General features: G+C 42.0%; 1 protein-coding gene across 10 annotated transcripts in view; it reads right to left on the bottom strand.

The window, feature by feature from the left end:
* The window catches only part of LOC128873825 (protein tramtrack, alpha isoform-like), a 90,868-nt gene that overhangs the window by 57,077 nt on the left and 16,253 nt on the right, over window positions 1–17,538 (bottom strand). For 2 of the 10 annotated variants that reach the window (XM_054117787.1, XM_054117777.1), the window contains exon 1: window positions 9,808–10,171. The exons of 1 other annotated variant lie outside the window; for it this stretch is intronic. The gene's annotated coding sequence lies outside the window, so the exon portion shown is untranslated. 7 more of the 10 variants (XR_008456509.1, XM_054117750.1, XM_054117713.1 and 4 more) reach the window with 7 other exon arrangements.

The following is a 17,538-nucleotide window of genomic DNA, read 5'->3' as shown; positions in this document are numbered from 1 at the left end:
GTCGATCGGACTAGAATAAGGGTTGCTTAATCGATCGACCGAATTTTAACGGTGGATCGAGGTCGAAACCAACGGAGTGTGCAACGAACAAGCGAAATAGGTAGCTAAACGGATAAAAAAGATAGGTCGAGGTAGACGGAGACACACGCTCGATGCTGGAGAACATGACGCAATTGCGAGACGTTCAATTTCTACGGGGGTCCGTCGATACGACGAACGATCAGCAAAAAGTCACTTCGTAACATCCCCTCGGGCATCGATAATGGTAGAGAAAGAATGGCGAGAGCGGATAGGTTGAGCTCGTGATAATCAATATCGCCACCCACGAAATAACGCTCCGCGCCAAGCGTTTCGAACACCGATTCGGAGTAACCTATCTCCCCGTACGTGAACGGGGGCCGAATTACCAAAACGTGATCACAATTCAGTTTTTCTTTTTTAGCAGAACCGAATTGAAAGTTGGATTTAAAGAATCACCCCTATAGCGTGTAAAGGTGATTTATTGGACTTCATAATGGAATATAACTTTGTTCTTAAGAAATGATTAATTTATTCAAAATTACCCTGCCAGACACTAAGAATAAATAAATTCAATTCATACTTCTTATGCTTCATAACTCTACTTTCTTGTTCAAATAGTTGAAATTTGTCTGTACAGCGACCCCCTATGGCGTGTGTGTCGCTATTATAGTTGCTAATTTCATTGATTCGAGTGTTTCATGAAAGACTAGATTATAACTATTTCTTTTTTAATTTACTAAAATTTTGATAAGCAATAGTCAATACAAAGATATTTTCCATAATGTGTATAATAATATATTTTCCCACACTTATATTTTCATATTCTCAACTTATTTATACAGTTGTACAATTGTGCCTGCTTTTTTCTAATTCCTACCCGAAAAACATTCAATATTTTTACGTTTTTTACCCCCTTGATACGAATCTTTAATATATTTGTATTCTCTATTTGCCTATTACAAACTCGGCTGAAAAGTATCACATCCGTTATTTCTCTTTTGCTTCCAGTAACTCACCCCCCGTAAACGAGTGTATATTTTTTATAACACATTGCATGCGGGTATCTCGTGATTCTCGCTGGAGTTTGATCATTCAGTAAAATCGCATTAAATCGAAAACTGCTTCGTTTATCTCAACGAGACTTTTCTTTACTTTACACTTAAATATGTGATCTATGATTATTTTAACAAAAAAATAAAAATAAACGACATTTACGAAATCATGAAAATATATGATCTTTAGATTTTTACTGTGTTGAAAAATATTTCGTTATAACAAGTACAAATGTCAACGATAAGACTTTATATTTCTTCACAATATGATATCGTTTAAAGTATTTGCCTCTGTGAAACGGAACATCGCATGCATACACGCACAATGCCCATCGAATTTATACGCTGCCCGCTCTCTAGGTACATACGTACTAAATACGTACTTTTACGTGACCCATGCTCCAGTCACAGACTGCGAAAAACATAAAAGTACATTTCTCGCATACAATGTGTTAATATATGCCCATTTCCCATGTCCACGCAATTATCACGTGCACGTCAAGTACTACAATTTTCACTGGTTTTTTCTAATTCCGTCTCGTAGTGGTGTACCGGCCAGGGCTTTTCCTCGCAGTGGTGATATAATTCGGGAGTGTTTCAAATCGAGTGAGGCAAGTGTGTGCTCGGATATCTGTCCCTTGTCGCACCTCCTCCCACTGGGGGAGTGCCAGGATGTGCTTGGAACGATGAACGCGCTCGCAGTTCACACATTCCCCGTGTCGTCGCGCGCGCACGTGTATGTGTGTGTGTTCGCGAGTACACGCGCGATAGTTTGTCGGCATCGGGCACAGGTACGGCTCATTCCGTTAGCTGTAGTGGAAGCACCAGGTACGAAGTTAACGGAGAATTTTGCGGCAAAGGGGAGGAGGGATTGGCTACCGAGGAGCGTGTCCCACATTTTAGAGCCTTCGTGGAGAAATACTCGCAGCATTTCTGATTCGTTCGTTCGGCGACCAAGTAAACGCACACAACGAAGGGACGCGGCGTTTTTGGGCTTGTTCCGTGCGCACGCGAATAGAAAGTATCTGGGTTTTGTGTGTTCGAAACGATACGGGGGTCCCTAACGAAAATTATTAACGATTAACAGGAACACAATTTACCAGTCTTAGCCCTTTCGATGACGAGCAACGATATATCCTCGTTGACTGCACTTGCAAAAAATGTTTACGATATATCGTTGTACGCGAGTGACTATGCATTTCAGCTTGAAAATTACAGGTCTTAACTTGTTGGATGCGTTTAATAGCGTAGAACTCATTTACGTACATATTCACGTTACATTACACTAATCCAATTACAATATATACGTGTATCACCATGAATCGTACGATATCAGTTAAACTGACTCGTAACGTAGAATTAAATAATGTATAATGTATAAACAAATAAATATACGTTCTTTATTTTTTACAGTCTATGCTCCATGTCATACTATCAGACTTTTTTTTAGTAAAACCTCTTTTTAGCAGACTAATTGGAAGGAAGGGATGTCCGTTAAATTCAAGTATCCGTAAGATAATATTCACATAAAACAAAAAGCTGTATAAGAGTCCATACCAACAATAATCGATATGTTTAATTCATTCGTGAAAGGGATTTGGTATATTAAAGAATTTAATTCGTTATCTACCATGTTTATTTTATTATAATATTACCTGGCGAGACGTTGACACCGCTTACCAAGGAGAATGGTAGGTTAAGGTGACAATCTTCAAGAATATTAATAGAAATGCTTGTAAGTATGAATAATAATAAGGTAGGTGGTTTTGCAATATTACACAAGCCTTCATTCGTGCTTCGATCTCCTAATTGAGATCATCATCATCATCATTAGAATTTTAATTTATAAATAAAAAGTAGCGAGAATGATATAATGTATGTAACAAAATAGCAAGGAAAACGACAGCAAAAACTGGAGAAACGCCGAGAAAATTTGAAATGTAAGTGGAAAAGGACTTGACGGTTATTAATAAGCAGTTACACGATAAATGTTTCAGTTAATATATTTAAGAGAATATTGTTTCGATTAAGTGATTACTCAAGAGAATTCTAGAATAGCATTTAAAGTGACATATAAACAAGTATCGCGACGGATTTATTTCAGGTAATTAAAAAATCTTCATCAAATTGATCGGGTCATCAACGAAGGCTTGTTTAAACATTAAAGAAGTTATCCGATCTTAAAATAGTACGATGAAGAATCGACAGACATAGAATAGATATTTTTGCCCGCTAAATCGAGGTTTCATTGAATTTAAAAACCGTGTCATTCAAAATTTATTTACCCTGAGGAGTAAAATTAAACTTAATTGAATATTTAAACTAACAAATAAAAGATAAGTAACTCACCAATTACTCGTTAAAGAAAAATTAGTTATGCCAACTATAGAATGAAATTTCACATGGGACGACTACAAATGTTACCGTTCAATCGAATAAACGTAATGAATAAATTGCCAAACGCTACTTTCGTCCGTCGTTTATTATTCGAATAAAATTTTGCCTGTATTCGATTCGTAAATAATGTAATCGACGACTATCTATCGACTCGAAAAAGCAGTAAAATATCGACAACCCCGAGAAGAATATCACGCGTTCCGTCACAGGATTCCGAGACGTTGAATCTCAGCTCTGAAGAGCTTGCTCTTTTGCCCCTCTCAGACATGTGACCACCACAAACACGAGGCTACGTACACAGACGAGTCTAAGGCTCTCTCACGCACTCACGCATGCACTCACAGACAGGGTCGGCCATCTTTCTTTCTGTTAGCCTGCACCCTACCCCTCCTACACCTCAACCTCGTACCTACCCCTCTCTGACGCTCCTCGCCCTCACGACCACCACCCTTCCGCCGAGAACGACGACGGCCGACCTCGCTGCGCGCATTGGCGCCCACCCTACATTTTTTCACAGTCGAGCATTCTCGATTCTCAAAACTTTCCTAACCAGATCGTCCGTCCATCGTCTGCACGTTCATCGAAGGTCCTCGTCGGATAGTTGTAAAAATATCGCGAAACAACGAAACTGTTTACGACAGGAAAAATAAAAATTTACGACCGACAAAGGGGAACACCGGCGCATGAAAGAAACCGATGAATCGAATCTCAACGCAGTCGAATCGAGCAATTTCAACCATGTTAAATATCACGGTTAATACGGACCGCGATCAATTTTTCTGCTATTTCGCCTTGCTGTGTATTAACACATCAACTTTTCGTCAAGGAGCTGAAAATATTTGTTATCACCAGGTGGGAAGGTAAAGAAAATAAATCTGGATACACGATTCGTGAGTTTTAACCAAGTTCAAAAAGAATATGTACCGCAACAAATTTTGGGTTATTAAGTTTTCAATTATAAACAAAAATTTTGAACTCGTAGAGTTCAGTTGTTTTCATTTTCTTCAACGAAAGCTACTTTTTACAGTTTCTTAGATTCTATTCTTAAAATCATTACAGAAGTTAATGTTGATTTTTTAAACTTTTATATCGTGATGATCGATTCGATAAAGAAATCAGGCAAGAAATAATCATGCACGCTAATCATACACTAATAAAAGAAACTATACATCTGCTAATTTTAATTTTTGATATCTCGTTGTACTTTCGTACGAAGAAAAAGTATGAAAATTGCCCACTTAAGTAAAAAGAATACTTTTTGTGTACGAAAGTAGTAGATTCAGGTCCGCGCTGAATAGCTTTTCAGCGATTTCCTACGCAACGTTCCGTTCCCATAGAGCGATTAAATCTATGCACCGTTGCCGACCCTCCGTTAAACACGATCGCCCCTCGATGCGCATTGCTGCAATGATTACCCCTGTGTTTCCAAGTAAATTTTTCTCCCCTTTCTTATGAAAAGTTCGCTCATTGTCAGTCACCGAAAGATAAATACTACAAACTTTGCCTTCTGAACTTTTAACGTTACCGATCACGTAAAGTTACATTTCTTTTTTTAGACTTTCGAGAACACGGCACATCAATTCTGATTACGAATGACTCAAGCTATTGATAAGAACTAAAAAATAATGCCTTAGGTGTAGGACAAGTGTCAACAAGATAAAATAAAAATCAAGGAGCTCTGCTCGTATTGATTTATGTTTAAATGAAAATAGTTATATCATTTTTATATCCTACACATGCTTATATCTCAAATAAAATACTTGAAAGGTCCTAACAAACATCATGACGTTTTCTGAAACCATTTTGGCAATTTCTTCTGGAATATATATGAATCAAAAACATAAGTTATAATATTATACCAGATTCAGTGAAAACACCAAGAAATCTTATTTTTTACTTAAACTTACTCTCTTTGTTGATCTGCTTTCATTAACAATTCTAAAAAATATTTAAACGATACGATGCTTGTTAGAATCTATAAAAATATGTACTTGTGACATGGTTTATAGACAATTAATTTACCGAAGATAGCCAAAATCACGGTTCGAAATGTTACATTTAACGAAACCAAACTTGTAAATATTATCAGTTTTCATAATTTTGTTCACGAGCAGGTAATTATTCCAGTTGTTACGTTGACTGTTGTACCGAGCCGCGTGTATTACGACGAACCACATTGTATCGCGATATCGCAGTTAATTAATTTGTAACAGACACTACTAATTACAGTTACAGACAAATGTAATTAATAACACGAATTGCGACTAATTAATTCGTTCAATTTTGTTTCTCCTGTTTGTTTAAATATACAACAGACTAAAAATAGATTTAATTTAGGGACTGTATAGGTCGCAGAGAACGAATCCGTTGCTGTGGGAAAGAAAATTTCCTGAAACGATCGACAGCGGTGACTTTAAAGGATTTACCAACAATTTGCCTGTGACTCGTTATTCAATACGACCTCAGTTTTTCCAAGCAGCAGTCACGAGAAACGTGGCAACCTCGGTTGACGTACAGTGTCGTGCAAACGTATTACGTGCCTACCACGATACTAGACGCAGGTGTAACTAGGGCGCGAAGCTGAACACCCATTTCGCGATATAGTTGCACGGTGTTATGAAAACAGGTGCGTGTACACCCGATCCTTGTTTTTGCGACAATCTACGTTCGACCGACCAGCCTTGTTGTTGATGCGGCCGATGAATCATTTCAAAGATAAAAGAGTTTCGGACAAAGGAACGGACCGGCAGGAATAAATCCTTGGACACGTTTACCCTCGGAATCTATTGTTGCCAGGCATTGTTGAGCAATCGACAACACCCCTCCAAATACCATGACGTGTAACGACAGATAATTAGAACACGCCGGAGGGTGAGGTATTCGTCATTGCCAAGTGAAATCATGCACCGTTCCGAAATGATGTCATCGCAACTCATTCGTAACAATGAGAACAATCAAATTTTAAATCATTTTTCTACCTTTACTTTTCCAACTACCCCCGTCCTATTACGTCGTTGATTAAGCGATTGATTCGATTATTTTTCACGGCATCTTTTCGAAGAATCCAAGGATTTCGAGAGAAAAAAAACGAGATTGCAAATAAACGTACGTCACGTTGTATCCGTCTGAAAATCAAAACTACGACGAGTTGGCAAAAGTGCAAACTACTGTTGGAGCCCGATATTCTTGTAATGGATATATCCTGACGACCACGCAGCCGTAATCCACACACGTAATAAAAGGAACAACGGATGAAGAGTACAGGGAGAGGCAGCACGTTGCACAGTCATCACCGTTACACGAATGCGCAGGCGCACGCACTTTAGATTGTGTACACGCTTTTTGCCCGTAAAATAGAAATCGGTAGCTCGTAGTATCTCTTCGATGTTACCCTTAATTTTCACAACGACGATCTACTTCTTTATGTTTATCGATGCCTGTCAAAATATAGAAAATACATTTATCTGTAAATGTTCGTGTTCGTGTACATTTCGATGAATAATAAATACGAGGTAACAGGATATCGTCGAACTTCAGACCCGACTCGATAGCTACGTTTCCCGTGATACATCAAAGCGAGAAAGTATTCAGGAAATATCGTTTACTTTAATCTTTCCTTAGAGTGCTATCAGCATACTTACGAGTGAATCGCAATGATAGAAACCTATATTATCGACAACCATGTGGAAGCGCGGGAGATTTGAAACATACGAAATCACATTCACATACGAACTACGATGAATCAACAAATGATACTTGTCGCACTAATAAATTAGCACAATATTACCATCACAAGAGGTGGACCCTATGCATAAAGCTATTTAGTCTAACCCTCCCCATATTATGTATACGACCACCATCATCACCACTATAATCGACGATTCAACCCCTCGCGGGTACCACGATAAAATCGACACGCTACTTTAATCAGGAACCCGCAGGAAGTCCCATGTAAGTTCTCATCGAAACACACGTGGGTACGGATATATGTTGTGCTTCAGTGCACAAGCCAACACTTGTCGCTTACACACAGGTCACGTAGCTTTTTTTTAAATCCACATATGATTCGGCACAGTGTCACGAATAACATTCACGATACCGTCCTCGAATGTAACTTTTTTTTTTCGAATGAAAATATTGTCACATCATAAATAAATATTAAAAATGAATACTACATCTGAATATATATCTAATAGAGAATTTCATAGAGAATTAATGTAAATTTATTACTCACTGAGGAGACATTATTAATATGTAAGAATTGATGTCTTTCTTTACGACACGATACGAAGAAAATGTGTAGGAAATCTCCCCGAATAATACAATGAATGTATCAACACATAGGAATTCACAATACTACTAAAAATGGAATAGTTGGGCCAACAAAGACACCACGTGTTCAAACCACGTGGTCGTTAGGTTATTTCACTTGGCGGGAGGTCTATAGAAGAACGCTTTTTTCGTCGAACAGAAAAGTAAAATATTTTACACCAGACAATATATATCATCAAAACCGTGAAGAAAAATACTTAATAATTATACGATGTATAACGCGATGTAAGCTAAGCCAATCTCTGTTCAAGTGTGTCTGTATCTCAAAGATAACAACAATTCCGTGTTCAAGATAGCTGAATTCGTTGGCTAACGGTAAACCTGTACCTTAACGTTTTCCACAAAATGCAAAATGGATTTAAAAATTCGAAATATTCGCGAAACGTACAAGAACAATTTTCCAAAATTCATAGAATTCACTTTTGGAGGATCGAGGATAACCATACAAATTTCCACATATTTCAAAACGCGAGAAGAGTAAGTCTGTCATGTTGAAACGTAAATCTTTCCATAGATTTGCGTTAAACGATCGAAAATGACGAAAAAACTACACAAATTGTAAATAGAATGGAAGCACAGTTACACACGACGCACCTGTATCCACACCGATCCGCCCGTATATCACCACTCTTCACGTGCTTGCTCATTCACGGTACTTTCTTTTTTCCAAATTGCAAACACCTCATTTTTTTTTTTTTTTTAATTTTTTTTAATACAGTAATCCCAGTAGGCACAGGTTACATAATTTTCCACAACAATGTAGCAACGAACCGATTAATTAACGCGCGCGCGGTGACACTGCCGACCGAAAGGCACGTTCTGACACGTGCTCGAGGCTCGAGGCTGTGGCACTGATCCGATCTCGCGCATTTGCAAAGACGAGTAAGGTATGTATATGTACACAACTCACCTGTTATGGTACGTGGTAACGATTGCAAAAGCGAGTCCGAAGGCTACATTAGCCGAATACGAGAATGCAAGAGAGAAACGGGGAAAAATGACGAGGAGGAAGTGAGCACTATCGGCAGGCAACAGCGATGCTCCCTCGCGAGGGAAGGAACTGCAGAGGCGTACTGGGGAACGAGCGGCTCAATGAATACAACAAGGGGGAGGATGGTCGGCGGATGGACGAACGAAACGACTCGACTCGAGTCGAGTCAGCCTCGACACCCCGGGGCGTATCGGCGCCTATGGGCAGCGCCATACCCGACTGCGACACACGTTCGAGAGAGAGAAAGAGAAAACGGTAAGGGAGGAGAGGGACGAAGTACACAAGGAAGACAGAGTGATTCCAACAGACGAGGGAAAGAGGAGGGAGAGAAGATTTACGCAACCCTCTCGTCGAGCGAAAATCCACGTCGAGAGGCACGCTGTCGTCGATGCGCCGATAAGCCACGTAGTATATCCTCCTTGCACGCGCGCCACACTTTTTCTCCATCTTTTTCCAAGAAACTGTGAAACTAACCTCTCTCCTTTTACCCCGCAAATCGTTCCTCTCTCTTGCTCCCGCGATATTAACCCTTCCTACACACACGATATCGCACCGTCGCGCTCGTGCACGGGCGCGCACACGCACACGCGCACAAAATCATTTGCGCATAGCATGCAACACTCGCGATTTTGAATATACAACACCGCACAGCAACAACGAGAGCACGACACGACGAATAGCGAAACTGAGATAACAACAAGGTGGCGAATAGAGCGAGAGGGAGGTGAAAGACGGGTGTAGAAATAAGGAGGGAGAAAGTGTGAGAGAGAGAAAGAAGCATCCTCGCCTCCGCACTGGTAATATCGATTCGTAGGGTAGGCTCGATGGCAACGACCCTACCTGGTTTGACGAAATGAGCTCGAGCCTCGAGGCGCACACGACGGTAGATTTTTTTCAGCTTATCGACACCGCCCGGTTTTCCCCGATGACACCCGAAATCCGTAACAGCCCGACCAGATGCCGTTCACGGTACGTACGGTAAATTTAACACTATGCACCACCACGTCGACTTACCTTGGCATCCTGGGATGCGGTTGTTTCGACGACGGGGTGAGAGCCTCTCCACCGAGGACGTGCGACTTTACCCGTGCAGCGCTAGGACGCCATGTCATCAAGTCGAGGCGCGGACTCGGGGCAAATCGCGCATATACACACCGATAGAGAGAGAGGCGCACGAACACCACGTAGCCGACCAACCCGGTGCCTGCCGTGCTGGGAATTCCTGCTGCGCCACCGAACGGCCGTCACGGAACCTCGCCTACGCCCGCCTAGCGCCACGCCGTGCTTTCCGTTCGTGGTACCCTTCACCGCTTTGCAACGCTCGCGACACCCGCCCGTTTGCGCGCCCTCGTTCAACCGAACCACCGAAGCCGACCGCGCACAACCTCCCGCAATCCTACCACCGCTACCTACCCACCGAGTCCCCACTACCCCCTTCACCCTCGACATCTAGCCCCCACCTACTCACCCTCCTCGTCACGCACTCCTCCCTTCCCTCGACACCCTGTACTCCCTCGTGCCATCCTGCGCGTTTCGTCCTTCTCGTTTCCCCTCTCTGTACTCACACTTCCAACGATATCTATCCTATTCTCGCTCCCGCATTCCATCTTCCTTTCTCGCGCTGATTCTCCCACTCTGACCGCAGCCCGCAAGGAACGAATCGCCTGACTTCTTTCTCTCTCTGCCTAACCGACATCTTCTCATTTTATCTCCTTCGAAACCCACACGAACGCGTTCCCTCGATTCGTCTTCCTCTTTCTTACGCCTCACCCTCGATCACCCTTCAAAAAGGGCACTTATTTTCGCCCCTTTGTTCTCACGCTTGCAACCATACTCTCCTCACCGGCGAGACCTTTCTTTAACCGTCCGCCAACCAAGCTGGGTCAATCTTGACCCGTACTATTTTACACAACAATTGGAAATTAGAGATTACGTGGCATTCTGATACAACTAAAAGTAGCGTTTATAGATCTCAAGAAATATGCAATATATTGCTCGTTATTACTTTCTTTTCAGTTAGAACCTCGTTCCCTTGACGGAGAGAAGAAACAAATGTTCACATACATAAGGAAATAAATTATAAACTTAATATATTGTCAATGAAATTCGTCAAGTTTGAAATAAAATGGATCGAAAGCACAGCTACTTCATGTTACAGACAGTGTATCTGTGTAATGGTAATGAACGTAATATAAAAAGCAAAATGTTTCCATAATGGCTCCGTTACGCATACATTATAAATAAGCAATTAAAGTAACATATTTGTATTTCAAGAATGTGTCTTTTCTATCGCCTATTAACTACCAAAATTTATTCGATAATTTTTTTAAATAATAAGATAAAAACATGATAGGTAATTGTTATCCCCGAATGAATGGATAAGTGTTACGATGGGTCAAAAATGACCCGGCTTCGCTTACGCCTGACCGTCGAACCTTTCGCTGCCCGACGGTTAAACCTGCCACCTCCCCTGCCTGTACGCCTTCGTTCTTCGGGCTTCTTTCTCGAACACACCCTCTCCCTCTCCCTCTCCACCTCCGTAGCTACTTCTTACGTCGTGTTACTGCGCACTCGTTCTGGCAAAGTCGCCACGAGTTCGTGCAGCTACTCGTAAAGCTATTACCCACTAGGGATGTTCGATTCTGGAATCGATTTCGGAATTGATTTTAGATCAGAATCACCAAAATATCGATTCATTGAAAAATCGAGTTCTACGATTATCGATGCATTGTAAATTATTTGTCTAATTATGACATTTATCTTATGCATACTTAAAAATCTTTTATTTAAATATGGATCTATATTATATCTATATTTATAAAAAAATTATAAAAGATTAATCATGTATCGAATGACATGATCGAATATTTTCAAAAATAAGTGATCTGCCTATCGGATCGATTCGGAATCGAACGTCTTTCTCGAACACACCCTCTCTCTCTCCCCACTTTCATAGCTACTTCTTACGACGACACCGACGCGTCGTATTACTGCGCACCCGTTTCGGCAAAATAGCCAAGAACTCGCGCAGCTACTCGGCAAAGCTGTTACCCATCGGCGACGTCATGCGCGGTTCCAGCGGTCGCGACAGTCGCTTATCACCACGCGTATTATTTTGATAAAGGAAAATGCGGGTTAAAGGGGCATCCGAGTCTTCGTTCAAATTTTTAAAATAGAGTCGAACGGATTACGTTACCGAAATGCGATGCGATGATATCGTGTTCATCCTTCGGCGTTTCGCGGACTCCTTTTTACTTCCGTTTCGTTACCGTTTCAATATTTTCGAAAGATTCGTCGAACAAAGATGTCGAGTATTTACAAGGAAGGGCGAAAAAGGTTGATACGCTCCTTTCGCGAGGAGCAGGGGTGAGGAACGATTACGAATCGGTTGGAAATGGTCCCTATATCGAAATAAGGAAAACTAGATTGTCGCAGAATATTCCTGGTCGCTCGCCCGACCTTCGACTACACGATAAAATATAGCATCCCCTATGTCAAGAAATCCCCAACCACTCGATGATCTTTTTCGAAAATTTCAGGATTTTGCCGTGTATCGCTTCAAAAGTATGGAGCCAAATATAGGTTAATATACAAACATACGTGCATTCGTATATACGGAATTTTTCCAAATAATGAATGGTATCGTTACTTTATATACGAAAAGGTTATCTAAACTGAAGCACTGAATATTTTTCTAATTGTAATATTACTAACAAACAAATCGAAAGTATTTTTCTTTTTATTATTGTACAATATGTGACTACTAGAAATATTACAATTTACGAAAATATTGCGAGTGGTTAAATTTAAGAGCAGACATACAAAATTTCTTAGATGTCAAATAAAACGAGAATACTTTGAAGTATCGACAAAGGCAAGATCCTGGGGTGTGAAATTTTGCCCGATTACAACGCTTGTCCTCCCTTATATTCGGCAACAGCTGGTCAAGTAACCTCTGTTCTATTTGATAACAGCCGCGAAAATAAGCTCTGTTATATTCGATGACAACCGGGAAAGTGAGCTATGGGGGGTGAGAGCAATAGAACCCGTGGAAGAAATTCACGACGTGTTGAGACGCCTGTGGAGGAGGTGCGTCGCGGGCTATACACGCAACCGCGATTTGCGTCTGCGCACTTTTTCCTGTACAGACTCGCCAAGCATCGGGCGCAAGATAGAGAGAGACGGAGGACGCTCTCCGCCACGAGGCCGTTTCTCAACTTCTGAGCTGCAAATGTACAAGTACCAACCACATTTGCGTATCCTGGTAGTAGTTTGTCGCCGCTTCGGCTTCCGCTTCGTTCCTCGGTGCCTTGTTGCGTATCCGTGGGGCAAGAATCCGTGCGTCGTCACGTTGCCATGGAAATAAACGCACTTTCGTCCGATTTCCTCGTCGAGTCAAAAGTGTGTTGGTTCTCGCGTGTCGTCACCGGAATCGTTGCGCTACGCTGACGGCACCTTGACACGTTTACCCCGACACGCGTGTTCTATACCATTGCAATAAATGTCGAAACGATTTCATTATCGGCGCTCTTGTTGCGCGTCGATCATTGTCGATGATCGATATATAATCGATTCGATGAAACGACCGATCGAGTCGCGCGAATCGTTTCCCGCGCTCTTATTTTTATATTTATTTCCCTTCTCTAGGTAACAATTATATATATATATCGATATTTGTATATGCGTGTTGTATATACGGAACAACTAAAAACATGAATGAAGAAAATTCGGGTGATCGTTCGGAATCCGTATACACGAGGCGACGCGTTTCCAACACGAGGGTAGGTTTGAAGCGATGCGCGGGGCGCTGTCGCGGAAGGATCCCCACGGATCTTTTCGGTCGACTGATAAAAAGGCTTGGAAGCTGCCTTGTCGCGATGGACGAGGCGTATACGGACAAAAAAAGTCGCTGGAAGGGGAAGCTCCGGAGAGTCTCAGAGTCGGGCAGGGGAGAACGGAGGGATTGTCTGTCGGTGGCGGAGCTGGGGTGGGGGCGTAGGCACGGCGGGGACGATACCGGGGACGGGGTAGAGAGGCAGAGACGTACACGTAGACAAACGTGGGTCGGGGTGAAGGGGACCTATCGCCGCCGTCACCGCCACCGCTGCCGTCGCCGACGCTGCCACGATGATTTGACTCTCTGCTCGATACCGCCGCCCGACGCCACGATGATTCGATTCCTCTGCCTAGCTGCCGCCACTCGCTACCGCCGTCGTCACCACCACCGTCGACGCCACCGCCGCCACCGCCACCGCCGCTGCTGCTGCTATATTCTTCTAGTGTCCTTGGTTTCGCTCTAGCGAGACCAGCACGCTAGTTCCACGTCGACTTGCGCGTTTGGAGAAACTCGGTTGGCTTTCCTACCGCCTGCACGCCCACGGCCAGGGCTGTATCGCTTGGGGCTGCGCCGTTCATTCTAATCTCGTGACCTCCCTACTATTCCTGCTGCCTTCCTTCGACGGAGATCTCGCCAGATACGCGGCCGCGTTCGGTTATCTCTTACAATGTGCCGTGTAAGAACAACCTATCGCGATTGTTTTCTCCGCGTTTTTTAGTCTCGTCCGATCTTTTCTTATCTTATCGAAAATCAAGGCATTTCTGAAAGAATCGTACCGGAAATGTTCCATGCAAATCGATGAGATCGACGAAAAAAGTAGCAGCTTAAAGTAGAACGTATTCGGACGCGGTTACCTCTGAAAATGCAAATAGCGATTATCGATTGATTCGACAATTTTTAGCAATTGTTGCAAGAGCTAGCGCTAAAAATTGTCGGATTACCGATACAATGCTTGTGACTAGACGATCACCGTATAAGTTTATATGAGAACGACGGTTATTTCAGAACGAACGAACAGGGTGTCGGACGTAATCTTGGAGAATCGTCGCGTCGGTTGGTTGATGGTCGCGATGCTCGATTCGTGAAACGTGTCTGGAACGTTGTTCCCTCGTTTGCGGTTAGAACAGGGCCTGGCTAGTATCTAGGGAACTTAGAAATCCAGTGGAAACTAAGCCGAGTAGAAGGGATACTATCGGAGGAGGTGGCAGCAATGGCGTTCCGAGTCGCAAGGAGTAGGCAGAGAGGAGAGGGCTGCCTCATATATCGAGGAAAAGAGGACGGCGGAGAGGGTCGAGGGAGAACGGAGAGACAGAGTCGAGGAGTACTACACGTGTCGCTGCAGCGGGGTGTTGACCCCAAATAGCTTTTTTAACGTGACGTAACCACGAAAGGGTTGAGAAACGACTAGCATCGTCGTTCGACGGCCAACCGACTTCTTAGCCAAAGCCAAGCCCTTGCCTTGTCTTGCCTTGCTTGCCTTTAAGCCTCGTGGCTCTCCGTTATACGTATGACACAACGATCCTTTCATACTCGAAAAGCCACTTGCGCGGTTCTTCGCCCGCCACCACTATGACCACAATGTTATAATTAAGATCGGAGATACGCTCAGAATTTTTCTACGTCGCGGACGCGCTCCACAATGGACCAACTTAAACGACAGAGAACTCTACAAAAATTTAGCTCTTTGTTTAGCTCGAAGACAACAATTTCTTTGTTGCGTATCAAGTTTTTAATCTTAAACACGTTATAAAAAATTTACAATGCTATGGGACTTTCAACGGTACTCTTTTAATACTCTAACATTCTATGATAAACTCTAATAAGGTCTGCATAATTTTCAGATAGAAAAATTAATTAATTTGTTTATTTTTTCTTGGAACGAAGAGCTTTTAAAGCATCGTGTTGAAAAAGCAGCAGAGGAGGACTGGACGATCAGTCCAGATTTTAAATAGTATTATAGAATTATTAAATAGTAGTTCCTAGAGTTAATTCTAATTGTTTTGTTTCAGCTTATTTTAAGGTTATTTTAATTATTTTACATTAAGGAAGTAATTTGTTTCTTTGAAACTAACTTATTAACAAAATAAATTCGAACACCCATAACAATTAATTTATATTTCCTTCAAAAGTGTAGGGTTTTTTTTTTTATTTCTCCTTTATGAATACTAATTGTAAATTGAAGCCATTAATAGCTCTACTGCACGATAGTATAAATGAAAAATACAAAGTAATAATATAATAACAATAAGATAAAGAGACCAGCGTATATTGATTACTAAACAGCGAATGTAGGTACGCGCAAAGTAAGTAAATTTTTGCGAATCAAGAAACGTCAATCGCAGCATTCTCGTGTGCGGGTTTTGCAACGTGTAAACTCGAAAATTTGACGACCGATGCGGTTCGGTAATTTACGTTACGACTACCGGTGCACGAATTTCCATTACAATTTACATGCGTGCACCCTATCTTCGCGGCGTTAAAGGTGGAGTACTGCTATTCGCATGGTCAAGGGTGACAGGTTACAGCGTAATTATAGCGTCGTTGCGACACTTTCGAATAGCTTACCAGCAAAAATTCTGATTTATGGCAAAACAAAGTACGCGACGGTTTCGCAAGCAACTTTGTTTAAGAAATGGAGCGGTAAGCGGTATCGAACATTGGCTTATGGTTTTTGTATTAGTTTTGTTGGTTAAAAATGTTTAAAACGTAAAAATCCAAGTTAAAAATGGACAGTGTCATAGAATAGAGTAGAATTCGTATCAACTTCTCCTGTTTGAAATTTCTTCTTTTCAACAGAAAAAATTAATGTATGGAAACATTGAAAAGAATGAAAATCATATCTGGTGACACAACTTAGAAAATTAACGCTTGCAGGATAACCGTTTATATCTACATTTTGTAGTAGAACTGTATTATACAGAATTATTAAGTATTATTTAGTATTATATAGAACCCATTCGATTTATTATGCTTGCCAAAAAATTGATATCTTTTATTTGATATGACTATCAATAACAATAAACAATATACACCATCAGGTCGAAATGATCGGTAACGAAAATTGTTGGTACATGGGAATAGATAAAGTAAGAAGCAAAGTACACGTTGCACATAAATCAAACATAAAAAAACGAACGATATGTTGGCTTTATGATGGATGTGGGATCATCGAGCAGATATTGGAGTCGATTTAGGAATCCAAATGCCGATAGGAGGTTAAGATGACACTTAACCCCTCCCCGTCGCGTATGGTTTCCAGTTGGAACTTGGAACGGTACTGGTCTGTCGCAATACAGCCTTGTGTGTACACTGTGTGTACCTAATTAGGACCATTGAAGAGAAGGAAAGACGGATGGAGACGTCGAATATAGGGCGTTCCCCCTCCCCTCGCTCCCTGTTTATTTCATCGTTTGATAATGACATGCAGCCAGACTCGTGGACAACGTATCGTCGTTTTCGACGGAGTTTGTACAGTTTGTACGGGGCAGAGACTACACGGGGAACTCGTCGCAGCCGAAGGTGGTGCGGAAAACTACACGGATAGGTACAGCAGAGAACGAAACTGTGCCTTTCTCTATCTCCTTCCTTAATATCACGTACGCAACAGTGCGCTGCGACAGCAGTGGCTATCTTATCAAGCCAGCTACACCCTAGAGAGGCGTAAACGATATTTTTCCTATTTGCTCCGGAAAGTACAGTGGTCGCCTATATTGATCGACGAGGGCGACCCTCGCTAAGGTCAACGTTCAGTTTTTGAGGTCAACGCAAATAGAAAGGGCGAGATACGAGGGAGCCCCAGTCCTTGGGCTTGGACAGAGATCTCGCAAGTCTCGCCGGTACTGTCCGAGACTCGAGACTCGATTGTTTAGAGTTCATGGCAGATATCCTTATCCATCGGCCTGACCGCA

This window comes from Hylaeus volcanicus, chromosome 1 (genome assembly GCF_026283585.1).
Source record: "Hylaeus volcanicus isolate JK05 chromosome 1, UHH_iyHylVolc1.0_haploid, whole genome shotgun sequence".
NCBI classification, from domain to species: domain Eukaryota; kingdom Metazoa; phylum Arthropoda; class Insecta; order Hymenoptera; family Colletidae; genus Hylaeus; species Hylaeus volcanicus.
Note: the sequence above shows the minus strand (reverse complement) of the source record. Positions and strands in the feature narration are given on the sequence as shown.